The 23,970-nt window shown below is 45.0% G+C and overlaps 1 protein-coding gene across 1 annotated transcript in view; it reads left to right on the top strand.

Annotated features, from left to right (window-relative positions):
* The first annotated feature begins 1,059 nt into the window (after window positions 1–1,059).
* S1PR4 (sphingosine-1-phosphate receptor 4) overlaps window positions 1,060–23,970 on the top strand; it is a 90,232-nt gene continuing 67,321 nt past the window's right edge. Inside the window, exon 1 of the mRNA XM_073593777.1 lies at window positions 1,060–1,188. The gene's annotated coding sequence lies outside the window, so the exon portion shown is untranslated. The remainder of the gene's footprint in view (window positions 1,189–23,970) is intronic.

The following is a 23,970-nucleotide window of genomic DNA, read 5'->3' as shown; positions in this document are numbered from 1 at the left end:
AGATACTGTATATAGCTCCAACAGTTTACGCAGCGCTTTACAATGTAAAAGGGAAGACAATACAGTTACAATACAATAAAATACAAGATGGTTAAAAGGGTCCTGCTCAGTAGAGCTTACAATCTAATAGGTTGGGGCAAGTGGTACTAAAGGTTGTAACAGTGGGCAATGGGCTAATGGAAGTGATGGGAGATTAGTTGGACGTGTAATAGGCTTTCCCGAAGAGATGAGTTTTCAGGGATCGCCTGAAGGCAGCCAAAGTGAGAGATAGCCAGACAGATTGAGGTAGAGTTCCAGAGGATGGGAGAGGCTCTGGAGAAGTCCTGGAGACTAGCATTAGAGGAGTAGACAAGAGAGATTGAGAGCAGATGGTCTTGAGAGGAGTGGAGATGACAGTTTGGGTGATGTTTGGAGATAAGATTGGTGATGTAGCTTGAGGTAGAGTTGTGACTGGCTTTGTATGTTCTAGTTAGTATTTTGAATTGAATTTGCTGGGAGATGAGAAGCCAGTGTAGGGATTGGCAGAGAGGGGGGGCAGACACTGAGTGCTTGGTAAGGTAGATGAGTCTGGCAGCAGCATTTGTGATAGACTGAAGAGGGGATAGCCTATGGAGAGGTAGACCTATGAGGAGAGAGTTGCAAAAGTCAAGGCGAGAAATAATAAGGGAGTGAATGAGTAGCTTGGTTTCATTAGTTGGGGTGAATTTTAGATATGTTACAGAGTTGAAGTCTACAAGCTTTTGACAACAATTGGATTTGGGGCTGGAAGGAACATTCAGAGTCTAGCATTACACCCAGTACCCTGGCATCAGGGGAGGGATTAATGGTTGCATTATTGACCTTGGTGGGAAAGTCATGGAGGGTGCACGGGCAGGGGGGAATATTATCAGCCCAGTTTTAGAGAGATTTAGCTTAAGGAAGTGGTGCGACATACATGCTGATATGTCAGTTAGTACGTTAGTAATACAAGAGGAGAATAGTGGGGTGAGGAGTAGAGAGATAAACAGCTGGGGAGGGCATACTCTCTGTTCCTCTTTTAAAGAGCTTTAGCAAAGATGTAAAGAGAAAAAAATGCATAATATTATGTAGGCAGCACCAGATGAACCAGATGATTTCTACTTAGTTCTGCATGTACATCGATGTCACCTGAGCTCTCTTGCAGAGGGCTTGCTGGACCCAGACAACTAAGTAAGATAATAACTTTTGTTTAGCTTTTATATGATCTCTTTAGTATTATTAGTATTATTTAGAGATGTTTTGTGTGTATTTCTTTATATTTTTACTTTTAGGTAGTCAGGTAAATCTGAATATTATGTAATCTTCTGTCCAGCCAGCAGATAGGGCTTTTTTGTTCCTTTTAACAAGTTTTACTTTATCTCTAGGCTTCATGTACATGGGACGTTTTTACAACCTCTCCTGAACGATTTAACTTGACAGATAGCAACCGACATTTAAAACGTCCGTTTAGCCTCGATTACATGCCGCATGTAGCCCGTTTAGCCGCGTTTGCATTAAGGAGCGTTTTAAAGAAAAAAAATTTTTTCAAATAGTCAAAAATGTATCTCCATTAAAAACGCCTGTAAACGACATGCAGGTAAGCGCAAGTTACCGTGTTTACATATGTTGGCATTTCAAATGGCTCTGAACATCCATCCTGAAAGCCTTTTTTTTGCAATCCAAAAAAATTCTTCTAAACTCAACTGCCTAAAAAAAACGACTATAAACGACCCTGCGTACATGTACTGATAAGAAAACATAGAGGAGAGTTCAGGGGCAGCTGAAAAAAAATGCCCAACTGCTCCTAAACGTCTGTTTACCAGCAACAGTGTACATCCATTGTACGCTAGTGTGCATGGAGCCTAAATCTCCTATTGCTTATTAGATATTGCAACAAAAGTTGAATTTTGCATTCAAAGAGAAGGAGTTTGTTGGCTGGGTAATGGGATATTTACATAAAAATGGACCATATTTGATAGTATTTTGTATGGAAAAGTCCAGACTCAGTTCTGTATGTAATTATCAGCCAGTGGAGGAACTGACAGAGTGCAATAGCATTTACAGTGGGGACGGAAAGTATTCAGACCCCCTTAATTTTGTTACTCTTTGTTGTATTGCAGCCATTTGCTAAAATCATTTAAGTTCTTTTTTTTCTTCATTAATGTACACACAGCACCCCATATTAACAGAAAAACACAGAATTGTTGACATTTTTGCAGATTTATTAAAAAAGAAAAACTGAAATATCACATGGTCCTAAGTATTCAGACCCTTTGCTCGGTATTTAGTAGAAGCACCCTTTTGACCTAATACAGCCATGAGTCTTTTTGGGAAAGATGCAACAAGTTTTTCACACCTGGATTTGGGGATCCTCTGCCATTCCTCCTTGCAGATCCTCTCCAGTTCTGTCAGGTTGGATGGTAAACGTTGGTAGACAGCCATTTTTAGGTCTCTCCAGAGATGCTCAATTGGGTTTAAGTCAGGTCTCTGGCTGGGCCATTCAAGAACAGTCACGAAGTTGTTGTGAAGCCACTCCTGCTTATTTTAGCTGTGTGCTTAGGGTCATTGTCTTGTTGGAAGGTAAACCTTCGGCCCAGTCTAAGGTCCTGAGCACTCTGGAGAAGGTTTTCGTCCAGGATATCCCTGTACTTGGCTGCATTCATCTTTCCCCTGATTGTAACCAGTCATCCTGTCCCTGCAGCTGAAAAACACCCCCACAGCATGATGCTGCTACCACCATGCTTCACTGTCGGGACTGTATTGGACAGGTGATGAGCAGTGCCTGGTTTTCTCCACACATACCGCTTAGAATCAAGGCCAAAAAGTTCTATCTTGGTCTCATCAGACCAGAGAATCTTATTTCTCACCATTTTGGAGTCCTTCAGGTGTTTTTTTGCAAACTCCATGCAGCTTTCATGTGTCTTCCACTGAGGAGAGGCTTCCGTCGGGCCACTCTGCCATAAAGCATAAAGTCTCGACTGGTGGAGGGCTGCAGTGACGGTTGACTTTCTACAACTTTCTCCCATCTCCCGATTGCATCTCTGGAGCATAAAAAACATATAAATAATTGATGCGCTCTAATAAATGATCAATCAATGTGTGCACACTGTGTAAAAAGTGTGAAAATAACCCATTATAAAATTGACTCAAAATAAATGAATAAATAAATGAATAAGTATTATGAAATAGAAATCATAGTGCTAATGCATGTGGAAAAACACCCCCCACAGTGCTCAGTAGCAATATGTTAAAAATAAATAAATGCCAATCTGATGGATATATACTACCAGTAAATTGCTGTTCACAATTACTTCCTTTTTTCACATCCCGCTTCAGCCAAAAGTTTGGTTCTCAACAAGGATGATTATATGAAAAGCAAGCAAAGAAATAGATCATTGTGTGATGAACTGGAAGAAAAGTACACAAGCAAACTGCACAGAGATACACTCACGTGCGTTTACTAAACTGGGCGCACGTGAGTGTATCTCTGTGCAGTTTGCTTGTGTACTTTTCTTCCAGTTCATCACATAATGATCTATTTCTTTGCTTGCTTTTCATATAATCATCCTTGTTGAGAACCAAACTACCTATATTATTTTGGCTGAAGCGGGATGTGAAAAAAGGAAGTAATTGTGAACAGCGATCAAACACAGTAAATTAATTTATTTTTAGTAAGAATTGGACTGCTGGGTCAATTGCACGTTTATTCTGGACTAATTTATCTTTGCTGAACCTTTTATCTTATGATTGCAATTTACTGGTAGTATATATCCATCAGATTGGCATTTATTTATTTTTAACATATTGCTACTGAGCACTGTGGGGGGGTGTTTTTCCACATGCATTAGCACTACGATTTCTATTTCATAATACTTATTCATTTATTTATTCATTTATTTCGAGTCAATTTTATAATGGGTTATTTTCACACTTTTTACACAGTGTGCACACATTGATTGATCATTTATTAGAGCGCATCAATTATTTATGTTTTTTATGCTTTGTGGGATTCTGATCACCTTTTATTGATAGCAGCTTAATTTATATTGATCAATTAGTTTTCATATATATTTATTTATTTTTACTCACATATATCCATATCAGCGCTTGTTTTTTTCACATAATATCTCTGGAGCTCAGCCACAGTGATCTTTGGGTTCTTCTTTACCTCTCTCACCAAGGCTCTTCTCCCCCGATAGCTCAGTTTGGCCAGACGGACAGCTCTAGGAAGGGTTCTGGTCATCCCAAACGTCTTCCATTTAAGAATTATGGAGGCCACTGTGCTCTTAGGAACCTTAAGTGCAGCAGATTTTTTTTTTGTAACCTTGGCCAGATATGTGCCTTGCCACAATTCTGTCTCTGAGTGCTTCAGGCAGTTCCTTTGACCTCATGATTCTCATTTGCTCTGACATGCACTGTGAGCTGTAAGGTCTTATATAGACAGGTGTGTGGCTTTCCTAATCAAGTCCAATCAGTATAATCAAACACAGCTGGACTCAAATGCAGGTGTAGAACCATCTCAAGGATGATCAGAAGAAATGGACAGCACCTGAGTTAAATATATGAGTGTCACAGCAAAGAGTCTCAATACTTAGGACCATGTGATATTTCAGTTTTTCTTTTTTAATAAATCTGTAAAAATATCAACTTAAATGATTTTAGCAAATGGCTGCAATATAACAAAGAGTGAAAAATTTAAGGGGGTCTGAATACTTTCCGTCCCCCCTGTACCTCCAGTCCCCTCAAAAACCACAATGAAGGTATAGCAATAGTTGTCACAAGTACTTGCAGCCAATCTGCTAGCAGTACACCACAAGTTGATTTTAGCAGGCAACTTTCCCTACCCCAGTTGCTGAACCGTAAAAAGAAATTTGGTCCCAGCCATTCACATGCTCAGCGCATAAATGCTAGCTTGGCCAAATTGCTAACACTGCAACTTCTGCCTTTTCAGCTGGTAGACTCCGCCCCCTTTTGTAAATTTGTGGAATGTGCTATACCACAGTGGCAGGTTCCAAAATGGCATTTCTTTTCACGTAAGGCCATTCTGGCTCTCTACCGTCATGTGGAAGGCGATGTGTTGGCCTCCTTGGACAGGGCAATTAGCAGTAAGGTTCATATTACCGCTGACTCATGGTCCAGCAGGCATGGGCAGGGACGTTACCTTTCCTTCACGGTGCACTGATTAACTCTGCTGGCAGCTGGGAAGGATGCAGGGCAGGGTTCAGTGTTGTTGGAGCTTGTTCCCGCCACCACGCCTCCAAAAAGCTAGTGGAGATTCTGCCACAGCTCTCTGCTCCATCCCCTCTTCTTCTTCTTCCTCTATGGCCTCTTCTGCAGAATTGTCCTCTGAAACAGCAGTGCTCTTCAAGGGGCTACGCAAGTGGTCAGGCTAAAAGATGCCATGCGGTGCTTTAGTTGGCCTGCCTAGGGCACAGGAGCCACACTGGGGCAGAGATTCTGTCAGCTCTGTAATGGTAGGCTTAGAGGTGGTTGACGCCACGCCAGCTTCAGCCAGGAAGGGTTGTATGCGACAATGGCACCAACCTTCTGTCCGCCCTCTGACAGGGACACTTGACCCATGTTCCATGTTTGGCACATGTCCTGAACTTGGTGGTGCAGCATTTCTTGACCAGGTACCCAGGCTTACGAGATCTTCTGAGGCAGGCCAGAAAAGTCTGTGGTCATTTCCGCCAGTCATACAATGCCAGTGCTCGGCTGGCTGACATTTAAAGGGAATGCCACCTACCCACCAACCGCCTCACTTGTGACATGCCCACCAGGTGGAACGCAGCTGCTGCACACACAGCAGAGGGCCATCAATGATTACCTGTGCGAGTATGGCACCAGGACAGGGTCAGGGTAGCTTGGCTTCTTTTGGCACTGTCCTGTCACCATTTGAGGAGGCCATTAGGATGGTGAGTAGCGACAATGCATGCATCAGTGACACTGTCCCTCTAGTCTTCCTGCTGGAGCACACGCTTTATGGAATCATGGACAGGGCACTTGATGCAAAACTGCGGGAAGAAGAGGAGGACTTCCTTTTCTCTCAAGGTCCCCTTTATCCAGATAGCATTCCTGCGGGGCCGTCAAACACACAGGAAGAAGAGAAGGAGGATTGTGTCAGCATGGATGTAGAGGATAACACGCAGCAGTCTTCAAGGGATGGTTTTCAGTCCCCAGAAGCTGTACGTAGCTGGGAGGAGGTAGTTATGGATAAAGTGATCCTTAGTGACCCAGAGGACTCAGAATCGAATGCCTCTGCAAACTTATGCTGCATGGCCTCCCTGATTCTGCAAAGCCTGCAAAAGGACCGTAGGATTTGTGGCATCAAGGAGAGGGATCATTACTGGCTGGCAACCCTTCTTGATCCACGTTGCAAGGATAAAGTTGCAGAACTCATTCTGCCTTCGCAGAGGGAGCAGAGGATGAAACATCTTCAGAAGGCCTTGAAGAAAAATTTGTGTATGCCTTTCCAGACCCTGGGAGGTTATCATTTCTTGGTGCTGGACAACGTGTTTCTGAGGCTTTGTTCGGTCAGAGGAAGAGCGGTGGAGAATGTGGCCGGCTGACTGATGCCTTTAAACAACTTTTCAGTCCTCAGCGCCAAGGTCTTATAGGTTCAAACAACCATCGCCAGCATCTGCATTATGTGGTGCAGGAACATCTAGGGGCAAGAGCAGACTTGGAGACCTTTCCAACATAGCACCCACTGCGTTACTGAGTCTTGAGGATGGACCACTGGCAAGAACTTGCTCAATATGCAATCTAGCTACTGGCCTGTCCTGCATCTAGCGTGCTACCTGAATGCACATTCAGTGCTGCTGGAGGGTTTGTAACGGATCAAAGAGTGCACTGTCCACAGACTCCATTGATAGGCTCACATTTATAAAAATGAATCAGTCCTGGATCAGCAGCTATCAAGTACCTGATGCTGATGTAACTGATTGAATTTGCTATGGATCTGGGATCCCTTGAAGACTGCCTATGCTGCCTATCCTATTCCTCCTGAATCTTGATGATGCTAGCTTCCAACAATATTTTTGGTTTAAGGTACCACCACCACCCAAGGCCAAATTTTTCTGCCCCTGTTTAACAGGGGCACGTAAGTAAAATTTTTTTAATTATATTTAACAGCAGGGCCAGTTCCTGCGCCCAACAAGAGTAACTGCGAGGGGTTACAGTGTTGTGGTATCACCACCACCCAAGGCCCAATTTTTCTGCCCCTGTTTAACAGGGGCATGTAATTACAGTTTTTGAAATAATATTTAACAGCAGGGCCCGTTCCTGCGCCCAACAAGAGTAACTGCGAGGGGTTATAGTGTTCTGGCACCACCAACACCTTAGGCCCAATTTTTCTGCAGAGTATATAGTGCAGTCTGTATAGCCTATATATACTGCAGTTTAGGGTATATAGTGCAGTCAGTGTAGTATATATAATGCAGTGTACAATATATAATATAGTGTATTAAAGTGGTTAAGGGGAACCCTATGACAGAATTAAGAAAAAAAATGGCATGGCATTGGCATTTACCCCCCTGACAGTTCATACAAGGCCCTTTAGGTCTGGCATAGATTTTAAGGGGGACTCCACGCCAAAATTTAAAAAAAAATTGGTGTGGGATCTCCCCCAAAATCCATACCAGACCTTTATCCGAGCATACAACCTGGCAGGCAGCAGGAAAAGGGATCATACCAGGCCACATGCCTTCAACATGGCTCCGAAGCACCTTGTCTCCATGTTGATGGGGACAAGGGCCTCATCCCCACAACCTTTGCCCGATGGTTGTGGGGGTCTGCGGGCGGGGGGCTTATCGGAATCTGGAAGCCCCCTTTAACAAGGGGGCCCCCAGATCCCAGCACCCCCCAATGTACTAAATACCCATTCACATAAAAGGGCGGGATCTGGGGGCTTCCAGATTCCGATAAGCCCCCCGCCCGCAGACCCCAACAACCACCAGGCAAGGGTTGTGGGGATGAGGCCCTTGTCCCCATCATCATGGGACAAGGTGCTTCAGGGGGGACCCCAAAGCACCCTCCCCATGTTGTGGGCATGTGGTCTGGTACGGTTCAGGAGGGAGGGCTCACTTGTCCCCCCCTTTTCCTGTGGCCTGCCAGGCTGCATGCTCGGATAAGGGTCTGGTATGGATTTTGGGAGGGACCCCCTTAACCACTTGCTTACTGGGCACCTAAACCCCCCTCCTGCCCAGACCAATTTTCAGCTTTTAGCACTGTCACTCTTTGAACGACAATTGCGCGGTCATACAACACTGTACCCAAATTAAATTTTTATCATTTTTTTCCCAGCTTTTTTTTGGTGGTATTTGATCACCTCTGGGTCTATCATTTTTTGTTAAAAAAATTTAAAAAGACAGGTTTAAAAAAAAAAATACAAAACCGTTTTATATTTTGCAAACAGGTAATTTTTCTCCTTCATTGATGTATACTGATGAGGCTGCACAGTGGGCACCGATAGGCTGCCCTGATGGGCACCGATAGGCTGCACTGATGGGCACTGATAAGGCTGCACTGATGGGCACTGATAAGGCGGCATTGATGGGCATTAATAGGCGGCACTAGTGGCACTAATAGGTGCTACTGGTGGGCATTGATAGGTGGCATTGGTGGGCACTGATGGGCGGCACTGATAGGCGGCACTGAAGGGCATTGATAGGGGACTCTGAAGGGCACTAATAGCTGGCACTGATAGGTGGCACTGATGGGTGGCAGTGATGGGCACTGATGGGTGGCAGTGATGGGCACTGATGGGTGGCAGTGATGGGCACTGATCGGCACTGGTAGGTGACACTGATAGGCAGCACTGCTAGGCGGCACTGATCAGGCACTGATTGGCACCATTGGTGGGCATTGATAGGTGGCATTTGTGGGCACTGATAGGTGGCACTGATTTACTCTGGGCACTGATTGGTGGGCACTGTGGGCACTGATTCTTGGCACTAATTGTTGGCATTGGCAGGCGGTACTGGTGGGCACAGAGGCTCTTCCTCTTCGGGACCGATGTTCCTGCAAACAGAAGCCAGCGATCGTCTTTTTTTCTTCTCACGCTGTCCGCCTGAGAAGAAAAAAAAAAGATTACCGAGCCTCTGTTTACATCACGTGATCAGCTGTCATTGGCTGATAGCTGATCGTGTGGTAAGGGACCGGGATCAGCCCCTTACGCGGATCTGTGATCACCTGAGTCTAATTGACTCGGATGATCACAGCACACGCCCACTTCAAGGGGGCGTGGCAAGCTTTGAAAGGGGAGGACGTCAATAGACGGCCTTTCGGCAAAGCAGATCTGCGCTGTAGCTGTCATTCGGCTATAGCGCAGATCTGAACAGGTTAATATCCATACTAGATCCGAAGAGCCTGGTATGGACTGGGGGGAGGGGGAGGAACTTACGCTGATTTTTTCAATTATTTCTTATGTATATTGCTGGGATCCGGCAATACATTACAGCCGCAAGCAATTTTGAGTGACATTTTTCCTTTAGAAATGTAATTTTTCTGCGGTGCAAAAGTGTCCAATTTGTCCGCCGCAATATCGCAGTCTCGATAAAAATTGCAGATCACCGCCATTACCAGTAAAAAAATAAATAAATAATAAATATGCCATAAATCTATCCCCTAATTTGTAGATGCTATAACTTTTGCGCAAACCAATCAATATACGCTTATTGCGATTTTTTTTTTTCTTTTACCAAAAATATGTAGAAGAATATATATATCGGCCTGAACTGAGGAAAAAAATTGTTGTTTTCTTTTTAAAAATTGGTATATTTTTTATAGCAAAAATTAAAAGATATTGGGGTTTATTTACTAAAGGCAAATCCACTTTGCACTACAAGTGCACTGCAAGTGCAGTTGCTGTAGATCTGAGGGGGACATGCAAGGAGAATTTAAAAAAAATGCATTTTTGCTTGTACATGATTGGATGATAAAATCAGCAGAGCTTCTCCTAATTTCAGATCTTCCCCTCAGATTTACAGCGACTGCACTTCCAAGTACACTTGCAGTGCACTTGTAGTGCAAAGTGGATTTGCCTTTAGTAAATCAACCCCATTGTGTTTTTTTCAAAATTGTCACTCTTCCTTTGTTTATAGCGCAAAAAATAAAAAATGCAGAGGTTATCAAATACCACCAAAAGAAAGCTCTATTTGTGGGGAAAAAGGATGTCAATTTTGTTTGGGTACAGCATCGTTCGACCGCGCAATTCTCAGTTAAAACAATGCAGTGTTGTGTCGCAAAAAATGGCCTGGTTATTGAGCAGCCAAAATCTTCCGGGGCTGAAGTGGTCAAGCATTATTAAAATCACTGCTCCTGAAAAACTGCTGTTTTAAAAATTTTTTTTTGCATTGTTACCTGGGGCAGTACCCGGGTCCCCAAACACTTTTTATGGCAATAACTTGCATATAAACCTTTAGAATGAACACTTTTGATTTTTTACGTTAGTGTCCCATAGACTTTAATGGTGTTCGTATGTTCGTACAAATTATTTGTCTGTTCGCATGTTCTGGTGCGAGCCGAACCTGGGGGGGTGTTCAGCCCATCTCTATTGAAGATATATCACTGCTGAAGAAACTTAACATCCGCAACCTTCGGGAGTGTCTGATCCCACTCCACATGTAATAGTTCCATCCACTGGGCGCTAGATGATTACAGCACACAGTTATGATGTAAGGGCCAGAGGAAAAATAAATAGCACATACTGGGGGACCAGGCATTTGACACTCCTGGAGGCTGCGGATGTAGAAACTTCTTCAGCGGTGGTATATCTTCAACACAGAAAAGATTGGTGGCACGGACAGGAGGGCATGTAAATATTTAAAGCTTTCTTGTCCATGCAGCATTTTTTAAAAACTTCACGTAGGTACTGGCAGAGTTGTTTTAAATGAGATAGTATGCAGGGGTTGGCAACCTACAGCCTGCGGGCCGCACCCAGCCCGCGTCCGCTAAATGTCTGGCCCGTCAGTGCAAGTGATGAATTCACGTGCACCCGGCCCGTGGACATATGTGTGATATACAGGGGGTGTGTGTGGGGGAGCTATGTAATATGCAGGGGTGGGGGGATCAAGGAAATACACCAATTTAGTGGATCATGCAAAAAAATGGCATCTATGTTTGGAAGTACAGTACTTACATATGTGAGCAGCTCTTCTCAAAAATGAAACTCACAAAGAACAAGTTAAGAACCCAACTGACTGAGGCCCATTTAAATGATGTCTTGCATCTGGCCTCAACCACCCTGCCGCCTAATGTTGAGAGACTTTCTAGTAGAGCTGCACGATTAATCATTAAAGAATCGAGATTGCGATTCAACCCCCGTCATGATCTTAAAACAGCATTTCCTCGATTCGGTGCAGAGAGTTCTCTGCTCACAACTGTCAACAAAAACAGGCAGCCTGTCAAGTTTATCACAACATAGGCAGAGATAAAGAGAAACATTGTAACATTTAGTTCTTTTAGATCAAATGAATGAACTTTGGTCTGTAAATGAGCTCAGTTTACCCCTTAAAGCGGTGTTCTGTTGAAAAAAAAAATTTAAAGTCAGCAGCTACAAAAAGTGTAGCTGCTGACTTTTAATAATCAGACACTCACCTGTCCCATGGTCCAGCGATGCGGGGCATATGAAGCCCCGCTCCTCTCCACCTATTCTCCACGGCGCCGGCATGCTTACTGTGGGTGCCCGGCTGGGCTTCACAGCCGGGCATGCACTGCACATGCGCGGGCCGCACTTTGAATGGCCAAGCAATCTTCTGGGACCTGTGACGTGTCCCAGAAGATTACAGGGAGGGAGGGGGGGAGGTGAACTTCCTTCCGGCACCACGGAGCCCCGGGAGGAAGCGGGAGCTGAATGCCTCTAAAAAGTGGGTATCTGCGCCCCCCCAAAAAAAAATTACATGCCAAATGTGACAGAGTGTGAGGAGAGGAGAGCTGATTAGCAGCATCTTCTCAAAGGGGACATCTAGGTATGTAATCAGGGCACTGATCATCAGTGCCCTGATTACAATTAAGTGCCCACCAGTGCCACCAATGATTGCCCACAATTGCCACCAATCTGTGCCCACAAGTGCCAGCAATCAGTGCCCAAAAGTGCCAGCAATCAGTGGCCATTAGTGATGCCAGTCAGTGCTGGCTATCAGTGCTGCCCATTAATGCCCATCACTCCTGCCCATCAATGCTCATCACTGCTGCCCATCAATGCCATTCATCAATGTCCATCAGTGCCACCCATCAGTGCCGCCTATCTGTGCCCACCAGTGCTGCCTATCTGTGCCCACCAGTGCCGTCTATCTGTGCCCAGTGCCCACCAGTGCCACCCATCAGTGCCGCCTATCAGTGCTCATCAGTGCCACATATCAGTGCCCATAAGTGTGGCATATTCGTGCCTCCTCATCAGTGCCACCTAATCAGTGCCCATAAGTGCCACCTCATCAGTGCCCATCAGTGCAGCCTCTCAGTGCCCATCAGTGCTGCCTCATCAGCGCCCATCAGTGAAGGAGAAAAATTACTTATTTACAAAATTTACTGACAGAAACTAAGAAAAAAATTGTTTTTTCAAAATGTTTGGTCTTTTTTTTTTTAGGAAAAAATAAAAAACTCAGGAGTGATTAAACACCACCAAAAGAAAGCTCTATTTGTGTGAAGAAAATGATAACAATTTCACATGGTTACACTGTAGCATGACCACGCAATTGTCATTCAAACTGTGACAGTGCTGAAAGCTGAAAAATGGCCTGGGCAGGAAGGGGGTGTAAGTGCCCGGTATTGAGATGGTTAATGTGCAGCAAGGCAGTTGTCACTTTTTAGCATCCATGTCAGAAGGAAAGGGTCTGGAGTCATGTTGGAGCTGCATGAGAGCAATGGAGAGGGTGAGTATAAGTTTAACAAACAAATTGCTGCAGGGAAGGGGATGGGAACCTGCAGCAATGCCAGAGCCTCGAGGGAGTGAACCAGCATGCTCCCTCAGGGTGAACTGGCATTGTATTAGTGAAGCACCTTAAAGTAAGGTAAACCTATACTGTTAAGATTACTATGTTAGGATTACTAATATCGTCATTTATTAGCAGGTGAATGCGGCCCTCCATACATTCACATACATTGAATCCGGCTCTTAAGTGGAAAAAGAGAGAACCTAAATAGATACAAATTGTTCCAAAAGGAAGTGACTTAACAAAGAGACAGTTCAGCTTATATAAATATATATATAAAATTTGCCATTTAACAGCTGTGCAGAGCACTAATATTTCAACATAGTCAGCAGAGTTGTCATGAGACAGCAAAATGATGTCAGAAGAACACCTGCGGGAGTGCCATGCTCACAAGAAAAGAGAACACAACATTTACCCCGTGGCCTCCAATCTCAGTTATGAAAGATATCTAGTGGTACTCCCAATCAGAACACAGGACAGTATGGAGCACCATACTTCTAGCATGTCCAAAAGACCAAAGCGGACATTTCAGTAACTTTACAATAAATTCCGAACATGTCACAATATATCGCAACAGCAGTCTTTTATCATTAAAAAACAGCCAAGTAAAACCATCTAAGCTAAGACTATATTAGCATTCTGCTGCAGGCTGGAGGAAGCATTTACTTCCTAGTCTCTTCTACCACAAAGATCAGACTGCAATATTGGATCTCTCTGTAGTACATCACAATGTGAGTGGCTGATCTATGTCAGACAAGCCAAGAACTGCACAGAACCCAGGATTTTACATAATTTTGTCATCTCTGAAAGTTTCTCAAGCCTGGAGGTAGATGCTAACCCTGGATGATGTCTAAACAAAGATGTCTTCATTCAGTGAACAAAAGCAGATTAATTAATTGCCAAGAAAAGTACTATGATCTCTGTAAGGGCTTGTTTACACCACAATTCCTGCATTTAATGTGCAGCTCCCCATGTGCATTTACATGCATTTGTTGTGTGCTTGCAGTGTGTTTTTGTAGCGCTTATATCTATGTGCGGTATATTTATATGTGAAAAAATGCAGAATGCTGTACTTTTTTTAATGGCATAATCTAGGCTCCTTGAAATACATCATTTTTTTCTTGCATATGCATCTGGTGTAAATGAGCTCAGAGAGTTAATAAGTAACTTTCCCAATTACACATTATGCAGCGTACACACGAGCGGACTTTTCGACCAGACTGCTCCGACGGACTGAGAGTGGCGGACAATCCGATCGTGTGTGGGCTTCATTGGACTTTCAGCTGACTTTTCCAGTCGAAAATCTGACGGACTTTAGATTTGAAACATGCTTCAAATATTTCCGATGGACTCGAGCCCGGTCGAAAAATACGCTCGTCTGTATGCTAGTCCGACGGACGAAAACCCACGCTAGGGCAGCTATTGGCTACTGGCTATCAACTTCCTTATTTTAGTCCAATCGTACGTCATCACTTACGAATCCGTCAGACTTTGGTGTGATCGTGTGTAGGCAAGTCTGTTCGTTCAAAAGTCTGTCGGAAGTCCGTCAAAAGTCTGACGAAAGTCCGCCAGAATGGCCGTCGGACTTTTGTTGCCGAAAAGTCCGCTCATGGGTACGCGGCCTTAGTTTTCATTAAACTAAAAGTATATCTAAAGCCAAAGTGTAGGTAAATTTCTCTTACACAGTTGTCACTACATAAGTGTCCCGGCCTGTTTTGGCGGATTGATATAGAAGAGGCCATGACTTTAAATTAATTGGCGGCAACCACAGTGTGAGGATTACTCTGCCAGCACCCAAATGCGATGAAATACTCCCCTTTTGTGCCCCCGGAATCCTGCTGAACAAATGGGGCCAAGGGAAGTTGTTTTTAAACTGCCCAGATTTTCACAAGTAGGATGTCCCTCAGCTTCTGTCCCCCGGCTCTAAATCCGGGACTGAGTCACAGCGGGACATTTTACTAAAAGGTGTGACGGTAAATCAATTGGCAAGCATGAGTTCCATCTGTGTCAGGTGCCCTAATGCTCCTTTTTGCGAAATGTCTACTTGATTCTCTAATGACATAGGGGTCAGCCAATGGAACTGGTGAGGACAGAAGGGGATGCCACTATCTAACATCCCCAAGTTTTATGTATTCTGAAGTCTTCAGCTAGCCCTTCACTTCAAGTGAGCAAAAACTGGTGGTGCAGGTGGCAAAACAGGTATTAATCATTTTTTTGGGTGGGGGGGGTAGCATGTATGGGGTTTATTTACTAAAGCTGGAGAGTGCAAAATCAGGCTCGCTTCTGCATAGCTTCTAACCTGAGCTTGTTCAATTAAGCTTTGGCTGTAAAACCTGGAAGCTGATTGGTTTCGATGCAGAAGTTAGCCTGATTTTGCACTCTCCAGCTTTAGTAACTAAAACCCATAGTGACAGGGTTGCTTTACCCAGGGCCGTCTTTTCGCATGGGCACTCTGGGCAGTTGCCTGGGGGCCCCACCTGCCCAGCGACCCCAGCCAGGGCTGGACTGGCCTACTGGGATACCGGGAAATGTCCTTGCTTTGAGTTACGGCTGCAGCGCTCCGCTCTTTTTTTCTCTCCAGCTCCTCCTGTGTATTACGGAGCTGGCTGGGTATGTGTTCGGCGGCCGTGCTGTAACAAGGTCCTGCCCCCCCTAGACCGGCTCGTGCAATAGTAGATGGAATCAGTGTTCCGCGTATCACACGAGCCGGTCTAGGGGGGCGGGACCTTGTTACAGCACGGCCGCCGAACACAGACCCAGCCAGCTCCGTGATACACAGGAGGAAATGGCCGCTGCGTGTGTGTGTGTTACCAGGCGATGGTGATTTTGTAGTAATTAGCACAGTGATGCTGCATTCATGAGCACAGTGAGGGTGCAATTGTGGGCACAGTGAGACTGCATTTATGGGCACAGTGAGGCTGTAATGGTGGGCACAGTGAGGGTGCAATAGTGGGCACAGTGAAGCTGCAATAGTGGGCACAGTGAGGCTGCCTTCACGGGAACAGTGAGGCTGCAATGGTGGACACAGTGAGGCTGCAATGGTGGGCACAGTGAGGCTGCATTCATGGGCACAGTGAGGCTGCAATGGTGGGGACAGTAAGGCTGCATTCACAGGCACAGTGAGGCTGCAATGGTGGGCACAGTGAGGCTGCATTCATGGGCACAGTTAGGCTGCAATGGTGGGCACAGTGAGGCTGCATTCATTGACACAGTGAGGCTGCATTTGATGGGTACAGTGAGGCTGCATTCACGGGCACAGTAAGGCTGCATTCACGGGCACAGTAAAGCTGCATTTGATGGACAATCGTGCATGATTGTGTAGACAGGGCCCTAATGCACGGTATTGCCCGGGGGCCTATAATGCTCTCAAGATGGCACTGGCTTTACCTTGAGTCCTCTCCATTGTGATATGTCTCAGGCAGCTTTTCTACTCACCACCTAATAACTTACCCCTTTCATACCCTTACACGCATGCATGTTTTTGCTTTGGTTACACCAATCACAGGGGAGAGTTCCAATAATGATTCCTAGAAGGTTCTAACTCTGTGACATGGTCTTAAAGGGCATTGTACCATGACCCCTATTTGTATGTATAGTTCTGAGCTACAGTGATAGATGCTACTGTTCTTTTCCTATTAATAAAAATGTAAACTTTTAAAATCCAGAAAAATTAGTTCTGACTCAAAGGCTGCGCTTACACCTGTGCGTTTCATAAACGTGTGACAAAACACACAGAGATGCATGTTTTGCCATGGTTTTCAGAAACGTGTTGAAAGCTTGCATTGCGCTTGTGGTGCCATCGATTGTTAATGACAACCTAAACGCGGTTAGCAGACATGTGTTTCGGCATGTTTGTAATGCTGGAAAATGCCCTACAAACATGCCAAAACACACATTGAAAAAATTTGCGATGCTCCACAACTGAAAAGTTCTGGAGCTATTTTTGGAAGTTTGTTGCATGTAGTGTATCCCATTCAATTGAATGACCTGCCCAATGCACAATGCATTATTTGAGCATGCAGGAAAGGGGGGGGGAGGGGTGAGCGAATGTCCCCCCCTCCTGAACCATACAAGGCAACATAACATGTTAATGGGGACAAGGGACTCTTACCCACAACCCTGACTGGTGGTTGTGTGGGTCTTGCGGGCGGAGGGCTTATTGGAATATGGATCCCAGATCCTGTCCCCCCATGGGAATGAGTGTGAGGTACATTGTACCCCTAGGCATTCACCAAAAAAAAGTGTCAAAAATACACAAAAACATAGAGACAGTTTTTGACAATCCTTTATTACAAAAACAATGCCCCCAAAGTAAATCCAGTGTCAATCATGATGAACGGCACCACCGCCAACCCGAGAAAAAACAAAAAAGGTCCACACCCGACGAAGGCTCCTGCCGTCTGACAGCTCCGCTGTTTCAGAGTTCTTAGATAACTAGGGGGCGAGGCCACCTGATGACATTGCTGGGTGACCCCGCCCCTTGTGATGTAATCGACCCAAGGCATGCTGGGTCGATAATGTCACAAGGGAGCCCTGGGTCGGCGGCGACGTTCATCCTGATTGATGCTTTAGTTTACATTCAGCTGTTAGCAGGGAGCCCCGCTGACAGCTAATGAGTCATCAGTTATTAGGGACGTGGCGGCTGCCCACTACTTGACAACCGGCTATTCACAGTTTGTTAAAGTGTAAGTTCACCTTTACAGAAACAATATAAAAAAACAATATAAAAAAATATAAAAAACAGTGTAGCGCTGGATTGTGAGAAAAAGCGCATATATTGATATATGCGAATATACTAAAACCTGTAAATTTAAGAAGGCTATATGTCACTATTCTAAAGTGATCAAACACACATGTGTGACTCTAAAAAGTGTTCAAATAAACCTATATAGGTATATGAACAGTGAATAATATGAACAAATACGTGGATATATTACGTGAACTAGATATCAACGTAAACAACAAAGATCAATACCGTTATGATTGGCAATATGTAATTAGGAAAATATGCCAACCATTTGATGTTGATTATTCCAAAAAAACTTTTTAGTGCTTAACAATATTATAATTATTAGTTAATCATATGATAAAAACAAAAAACAAAAATACCCAAAAATAGTGAAAAATATATGAATAAAGGAGTAGGAAAGTTAGAACCACCCAAAAAGTTCATATACTACAAAATAAGTGTAGAGTCCCAAACTTGATGAAATTCCAGCATATAATTTCAATTCAGTGTTCCACTGCAACTGTAGCCCATCACCAAGAGAATAAGGCTGGAGGCTTACCAGACAGCCTGCGACCACCCTTATTCAGGGGGGTCTAAACAGGCTCAGTAGAGATGTATGGGTCCAGTAGATCTCACCTAGAAGGGCTCCACAGGAAGATATTGCTTGTGGTCACCGGATACTTTCCAGAGGTGTTCCTCGCTTGGCAAATCAAGGGGTTCCAGGCAAAGTGCAGCAGTATTGTCAGCAGGTGCCCCAGAAAGAAAAAAAGGACTCCGATAGTGCAGACCAATCTTACTGCTTTATTTAAAAGGATGCCATCAAATAGATATAAAAACAAAACTTCTGGCAGGGGATGGTAACAAAGACAAACTCCACCGCCGTTTAAAATTAAATCGCGCATGCGCGATTTAATTTTAAACGGCGGTGGAGTTTGTCTTTGTTACCATCCCCTGCCAGAAGTTTTGTTTTTATATCTATTTGATGGCATCCTTTTAAATAAAGCAGTAAGATTGGTCTGCACTATCGGAGTCCTTTTTTTCTTTCTGGGGCACCTGCTGACAATACTGCTGCACTTTGCCTGGAACCCCTTGATTTGCCAAGCGAGGAACACCTCTGGAAAGTATCCGGTGACCACAAGCAATATCTTCCTGTGGAGCCCTTCTAGGTGAGATCTACTGGACCCATACATCTCTACTGAGCCTGTTTAGACCCCCCTGAATAAGGGTGGTCGCAGGCTGTCTGGTAAGCCTCCAGCCTTATTCTCTTGGTGATGGGCTACAGTTGCAGTGGAACACTGAATTGAAATTATATGCTGGAATTTCATCAAGTTTGGGACTCTACACTTATTTTGTAGTATATGAACTTTTTGGGTGGTTCTAACTTTCCTACTCCTTTATTCATATATTTTTCACTATTTTTGGGTATTTTTGTTTTTTGTTTTTATCATATGATTAACTAATAATTATAATATTGTTAAGCACTAAAAAGTTTTTTTGGAATAATCAACATCAAATGGTTGGCATATTTTCCTAATTACATATTGCCAATCATAACGGTATTGATCTTTGTTGTTTACGTTGATATCTAGTTCACGTAATATATCCACGTATTTGTTCATATTATTCACTGTTCATATACCTATATAGGTTTATTTGAACACTTTTTAGAGTCACACATGTGTGTTTGATCACTTTAGAATAGTGACATATAGCCTTCTTAAATTTACAGGTTTTAGTATATTCGCATATATCAATATATGCGCTTTTTCTCACAATCCAGCGCTACACTGTTTTTTATATTGTTTAGTTTGTATGCCCCTGTATTTGGGATATTGTGTTTTAGCTGCAGGATTTCCTTCACGGTTTTTTACCATTAGTTCTCATATTCATATTGAACACCGAGCGCAATTTCTTTTCCCCCATTTTCACCTTTACAGAAAATCTGTACATGCATTAAGGAGACTAAGCCATGGGAATTTCGTATCCCCGGACCAGTAAAGCGGCTATACGATGTGTGACAGTGGGAAATCGCGGCACTCATGGTCAGTGGGACCAGGCAAGATGGGGAGAAGTGCCAGTGTAAGTTCACCTTACAGATTTTCTGTAAAGGTGAACTTACCCTTTAACCACTTGCCGACCTCTGCATGTACATATTTGTTGGCAGAATGGCATGGCTGCGCAAATGGGCGTACCTGTACGTCCCTTTGAATTTGCTGCCGTGTGGTCGCGTGCGTGCCGCCGGCGGTGCGCGTGCAACCCTGCCGCGAGCTCCGTGAGTGTGATCACGGGTTCCGTGGACTCGATATCCGCGGGGATACCCGAGATCGTCCCACGGAGCTGAAGAACGGGATAATGCTAATGTAAATAAGCATTTCTCTGTTCTGCCTAGTGACACTGTCACTGATCACAGCTCTCTGTAATCGGGAGCGGTGATCAGTGTCGTATCACACATAGCCCCCCCCCCCCCCCACAGTTAGAACACATCCCTAGGACACACTTAACCCCTGCAGGGCCCCCTCCTCGTTAACCTCTTTACTGCCAGCCACATTTACACAGTAATCAATGCATTTTTAATCGCACTGAACGATTTATAAATGTGAATGGTCCCAAAATAGCGCCAAAAGTGTCCGATGTGTCCACCATAATGTCGCAGTCATGATAAAAATCGCAGATCGCCGCCATTACTGGTAAAAAAAAAAATTATCAATAAAAATGCCATAAAACTATCCCCTATTTTGTAGACTCTATAACTTTTGCGCAAACCAATCAATAAACGCTTATTGTGAAGAATACGTATCGGCCTAAACTGAGGAAAAAAAATGTGTTTTTATATATTTTTTGGGGATATTTATTATAGCAAAAAGTAAAAAATATTGCTTTTTTTTTCAAAATTGTCGCTGTTTTTTTGCTTATAGCGCAAAAAATAAAACCACAGAGGTGATCAAATACCACCAAAAGAAAGCTCTATTTGTGGGGAAAAAAGGACGTAAATTTTGTTTAGGAGCCACGTCGCACGACCACGCAATTGTCAGTTAAATTGACGCAGTGCCGAATCACAAAAAGTGCTCTGGTCTCCGGGGCTTAAGTGGTTAAGGAGCCATTTACTATTGGAAAAAAAAAACACATGCAAAAATGCATCAAAAATGCAACACATGCATTTTTGCTACCGGTCTATTGAAGTCTACTACATGCAAAAATGCAATCTGCTGGAAAAAAAGTCCCTGACCTTTTCCAAAAACGCAGCGGCTGAAAAACGCATAGGTGTGAACGTGTCCAATAGGAAACCATCCTAAAAAAGCATAGGTGTGAACCTAGCCTTAGTGAATGTGGTGAAATTTCACTGTGCAAAGAATACCCAATTATGTGGAGTAAGAAAAAAAACTGCATTTTTTGCTTGCACATGATTGGATGAAGGAAGTCAGCAGAGCTTTACCTTATTCACTAAGCTCTGCAGAAAGTTCCCCAGAGCAAGGATGAAGACTACTCACTGTCTGTCTGCTCTGTCCCACTGCCTCTCCTAAAGGTTCACCTCCAACTGCCTCCTGTGGTGGGATCCTTCTAGGCCAGCTATCCCGAGCATCCAGCCTGAGGTACAGTATCACCCCTCCCCGGCAGGGGGTTCCCTCAAGGGCCACCGACAGCCTCCTCTCAGCACTCGGTCTCCATCTTCCATGACTCCATGGCTGAGATGGCCCATGTATATTTATGGTGTTGTCTCTGCCCCCTGCCAGTCTATCTCTGGGGATTGGCTGAGGCGCCATAAATATTTATGACAGCTCCTCCTAACCCCCGCCCTCTAATTCTAGAAGGTTTTCCAACCTTCCAGGCAACAGGGGGAGGCACCAGAGAGCTGCCAGGATAAGTCACCCAGCCCTGAACTCTAGTGAACCCTGACCCAATTAGGACTCACGGCTGTAACATGAGTCAGGTACATTTTACTACACTGCCACCACTAATAGCACACACTAGAGGGTGCTACATTCCAGGGGTGTCAAGCTGGCGGCCTATCAGCTGTTGCGGAACTACAAATCCCTTCATGCCTCTGCCTGTGGGAGTCATGCACGTATCTGTCAGCCTTGCGATGCCTCATGGGACTTGCAGTTCCGCAACAGCTGGAGGGCCGCCAGTTTGACACCTGTGGATTAAGAAAATGCCCCTTACATTTGTGGTGAGTGGAAAGAATGCCCCCTTATAGGGATAGTTAGTATGCCATCCTTTAAGGCAGCTAAAAGAAAAATCATTGGCAGCATGCTACTGGCTGTGCCAAGTGGCAAGGATGTGGAACCATACAGACACCATCAAATGGAAGGTCAATTAGCCATAGCTCAAGGAACCTCCAGCAACCTGTGAGTGCCCATGTATTGTGAGTGCCCATGTATTGTAAGTGTCCGTGTATTGTGAGTGTCCGTGTATTGTGAGTGCCCGTGTACTGTGTGTTCCTGTGTATTGTGGGTGCACTAGGAGTAGATAGCTACAAATAGGGTAGACTATAAATAGTTAGTCTTACTCAATTTCCCCAATAGTATAGAGGGTAAAATTTCCAAAAGGACTGGTGATGCCACTCAGTGCACATCCTGCACAATGTAAGCGTTCCTTAATGAGCCAACCGAGGGCGCATACTGCTGTGTGAGATGTGAGCAAATTGTTTCTCTGGAAGCCCAGATCCTGGACCTGGAAAATCAAGAAGAAACACTGAGAAGCATTAGCTACCTGGAGAGGAGCTTGGACATTACCCAGCAGGTGCTGGCGGGAGCCAGCCTAGAGGAGGCCCCCGCGGAGATCCCATACGCGGATGCCGCGATTAGGAAAGACCGCGGCTTCGGCCTACTCCTGGAGGCCCGCAGCCATCTTGCTACACCCGGCCTGCGGACAAGAATAGCATCCCATCTTCACTCTGCATTAGCCTAGTAGGAGCCCCAGAAGACCCCATGCAAACCCAGCAACGGATCCTTTACCCTCTGACCATACAGAAGCCCCCGCAAAACGTCGTCCACTTTGTCACATCCATTTTGCTACACCCCACATGCAGTATTACCTCCAGGCCCTTCTACCATACAACCCTTTACCTTCCAGGAAAGTTTAACTAGCCGAGCGCAGCGGGGGCAAGGACCGCCACGGACATAAGTCATGACTCCGCCGAAAACACCAAAGGCCACCCTGGCTAAGTTAGATCAATATCGCCGCCAGGAAAAAGAGAGTTCGGGGGAGGATGGTGGCACCACGTGCAGGGAGCAGGATACTCCGGGCAGCGACACAGCAAAAGTGCTCGAGGCAATCACATTCTGCCGGACGTGTCTAACAGCCCAAATAGAGGAGGTCAAGGTAGACATCTCGCTTATACAGCAAGACTTTCAAAAACTCAGAGAATGGGTCACAACAGCCGAAACCCGCATAGGAGTAGCAGAAGACGCCATTACACCACTCCAGATCAGCTCGGATAGTATGCAGCTCCAAATCAACCAGATCCTGAGCAAGCAAGATGATATGGAGAATAGGCTCCGGAGGTGCAACCTTCGATTCATCGGACTCCCCGAGGGAGCTGAGGGAAAAGATGCCACCACCTTCCTGGAGCAACTTCTTGTTGACACCTATGGCCGCGAGGCCTTCTCCCCACTTCTTCCCCACCCTCGCGGTGGATAGGACCCACCGCATGCCTGCCAAACCTCCTCCCCAGGGGCCTCCCCCCCGCATGTTCATAGCGAAATTCTTGAACTACAAAGACAGACATGCGGCACTGTGAGGCAACATCCACCTTGGAAACTCTAGGATTGCCATCTTTCCTGATTTCTCTGCCGAGGTGCAGCGCCGCCACCAGGGCTTCATGGAGGCTCCGGATACAACATCTTAAATACTCTATGCTGTTTCCAGAGCCCCCCAGAAGAGACATCTTTAGAGACATGTCCACTATGCTTGCCAGTTCTCCGTTTGGTCTTCTCCCTAGCTTGGTCATACAAGTAGCTATCTATCTGGCCTACTACGGGTTCCTGCGGCCTGGTGAGTTCACCTGCAATAACCCCGCAGGCCAAGTCCTGTGCAGACATCACTTGGTTTGCTACCAAGACCATTTCGTCCTCCATCTTGCGATATCCAAAACCCAGCAATCAGGCCCCGGAGTAGATATCCACCTCTACAAAACTAACAATAGCTTCTGTCCAGTTACCATACTTAACAGCTTACTGTCACTCCTGCCCGAACAGTCAGATTCTAGTCCCCTTCTACCCTTTCCGGTCAAACCTTTAAATGCCAGCCAGTTCGTGGAACACGTGAGGATTCTTCTCCGCAACCTACACCTCAACCCCACGCAGTACTCCG

Source organism: Aquarana catesbeiana, linkage group LG01 (genome assembly GCF_042186555.1).
Source record: "Aquarana catesbeiana isolate 2022-GZ linkage group LG01, ASM4218655v1, whole genome shotgun sequence".
NCBI lineage: Eukaryota > Metazoa > Chordata > Amphibia > Anura > Ranidae > Aquarana > Aquarana catesbeiana.
Note: the sequence above shows the minus strand (reverse complement) of the source record. Positions and strands in the feature narration are given on the sequence as shown.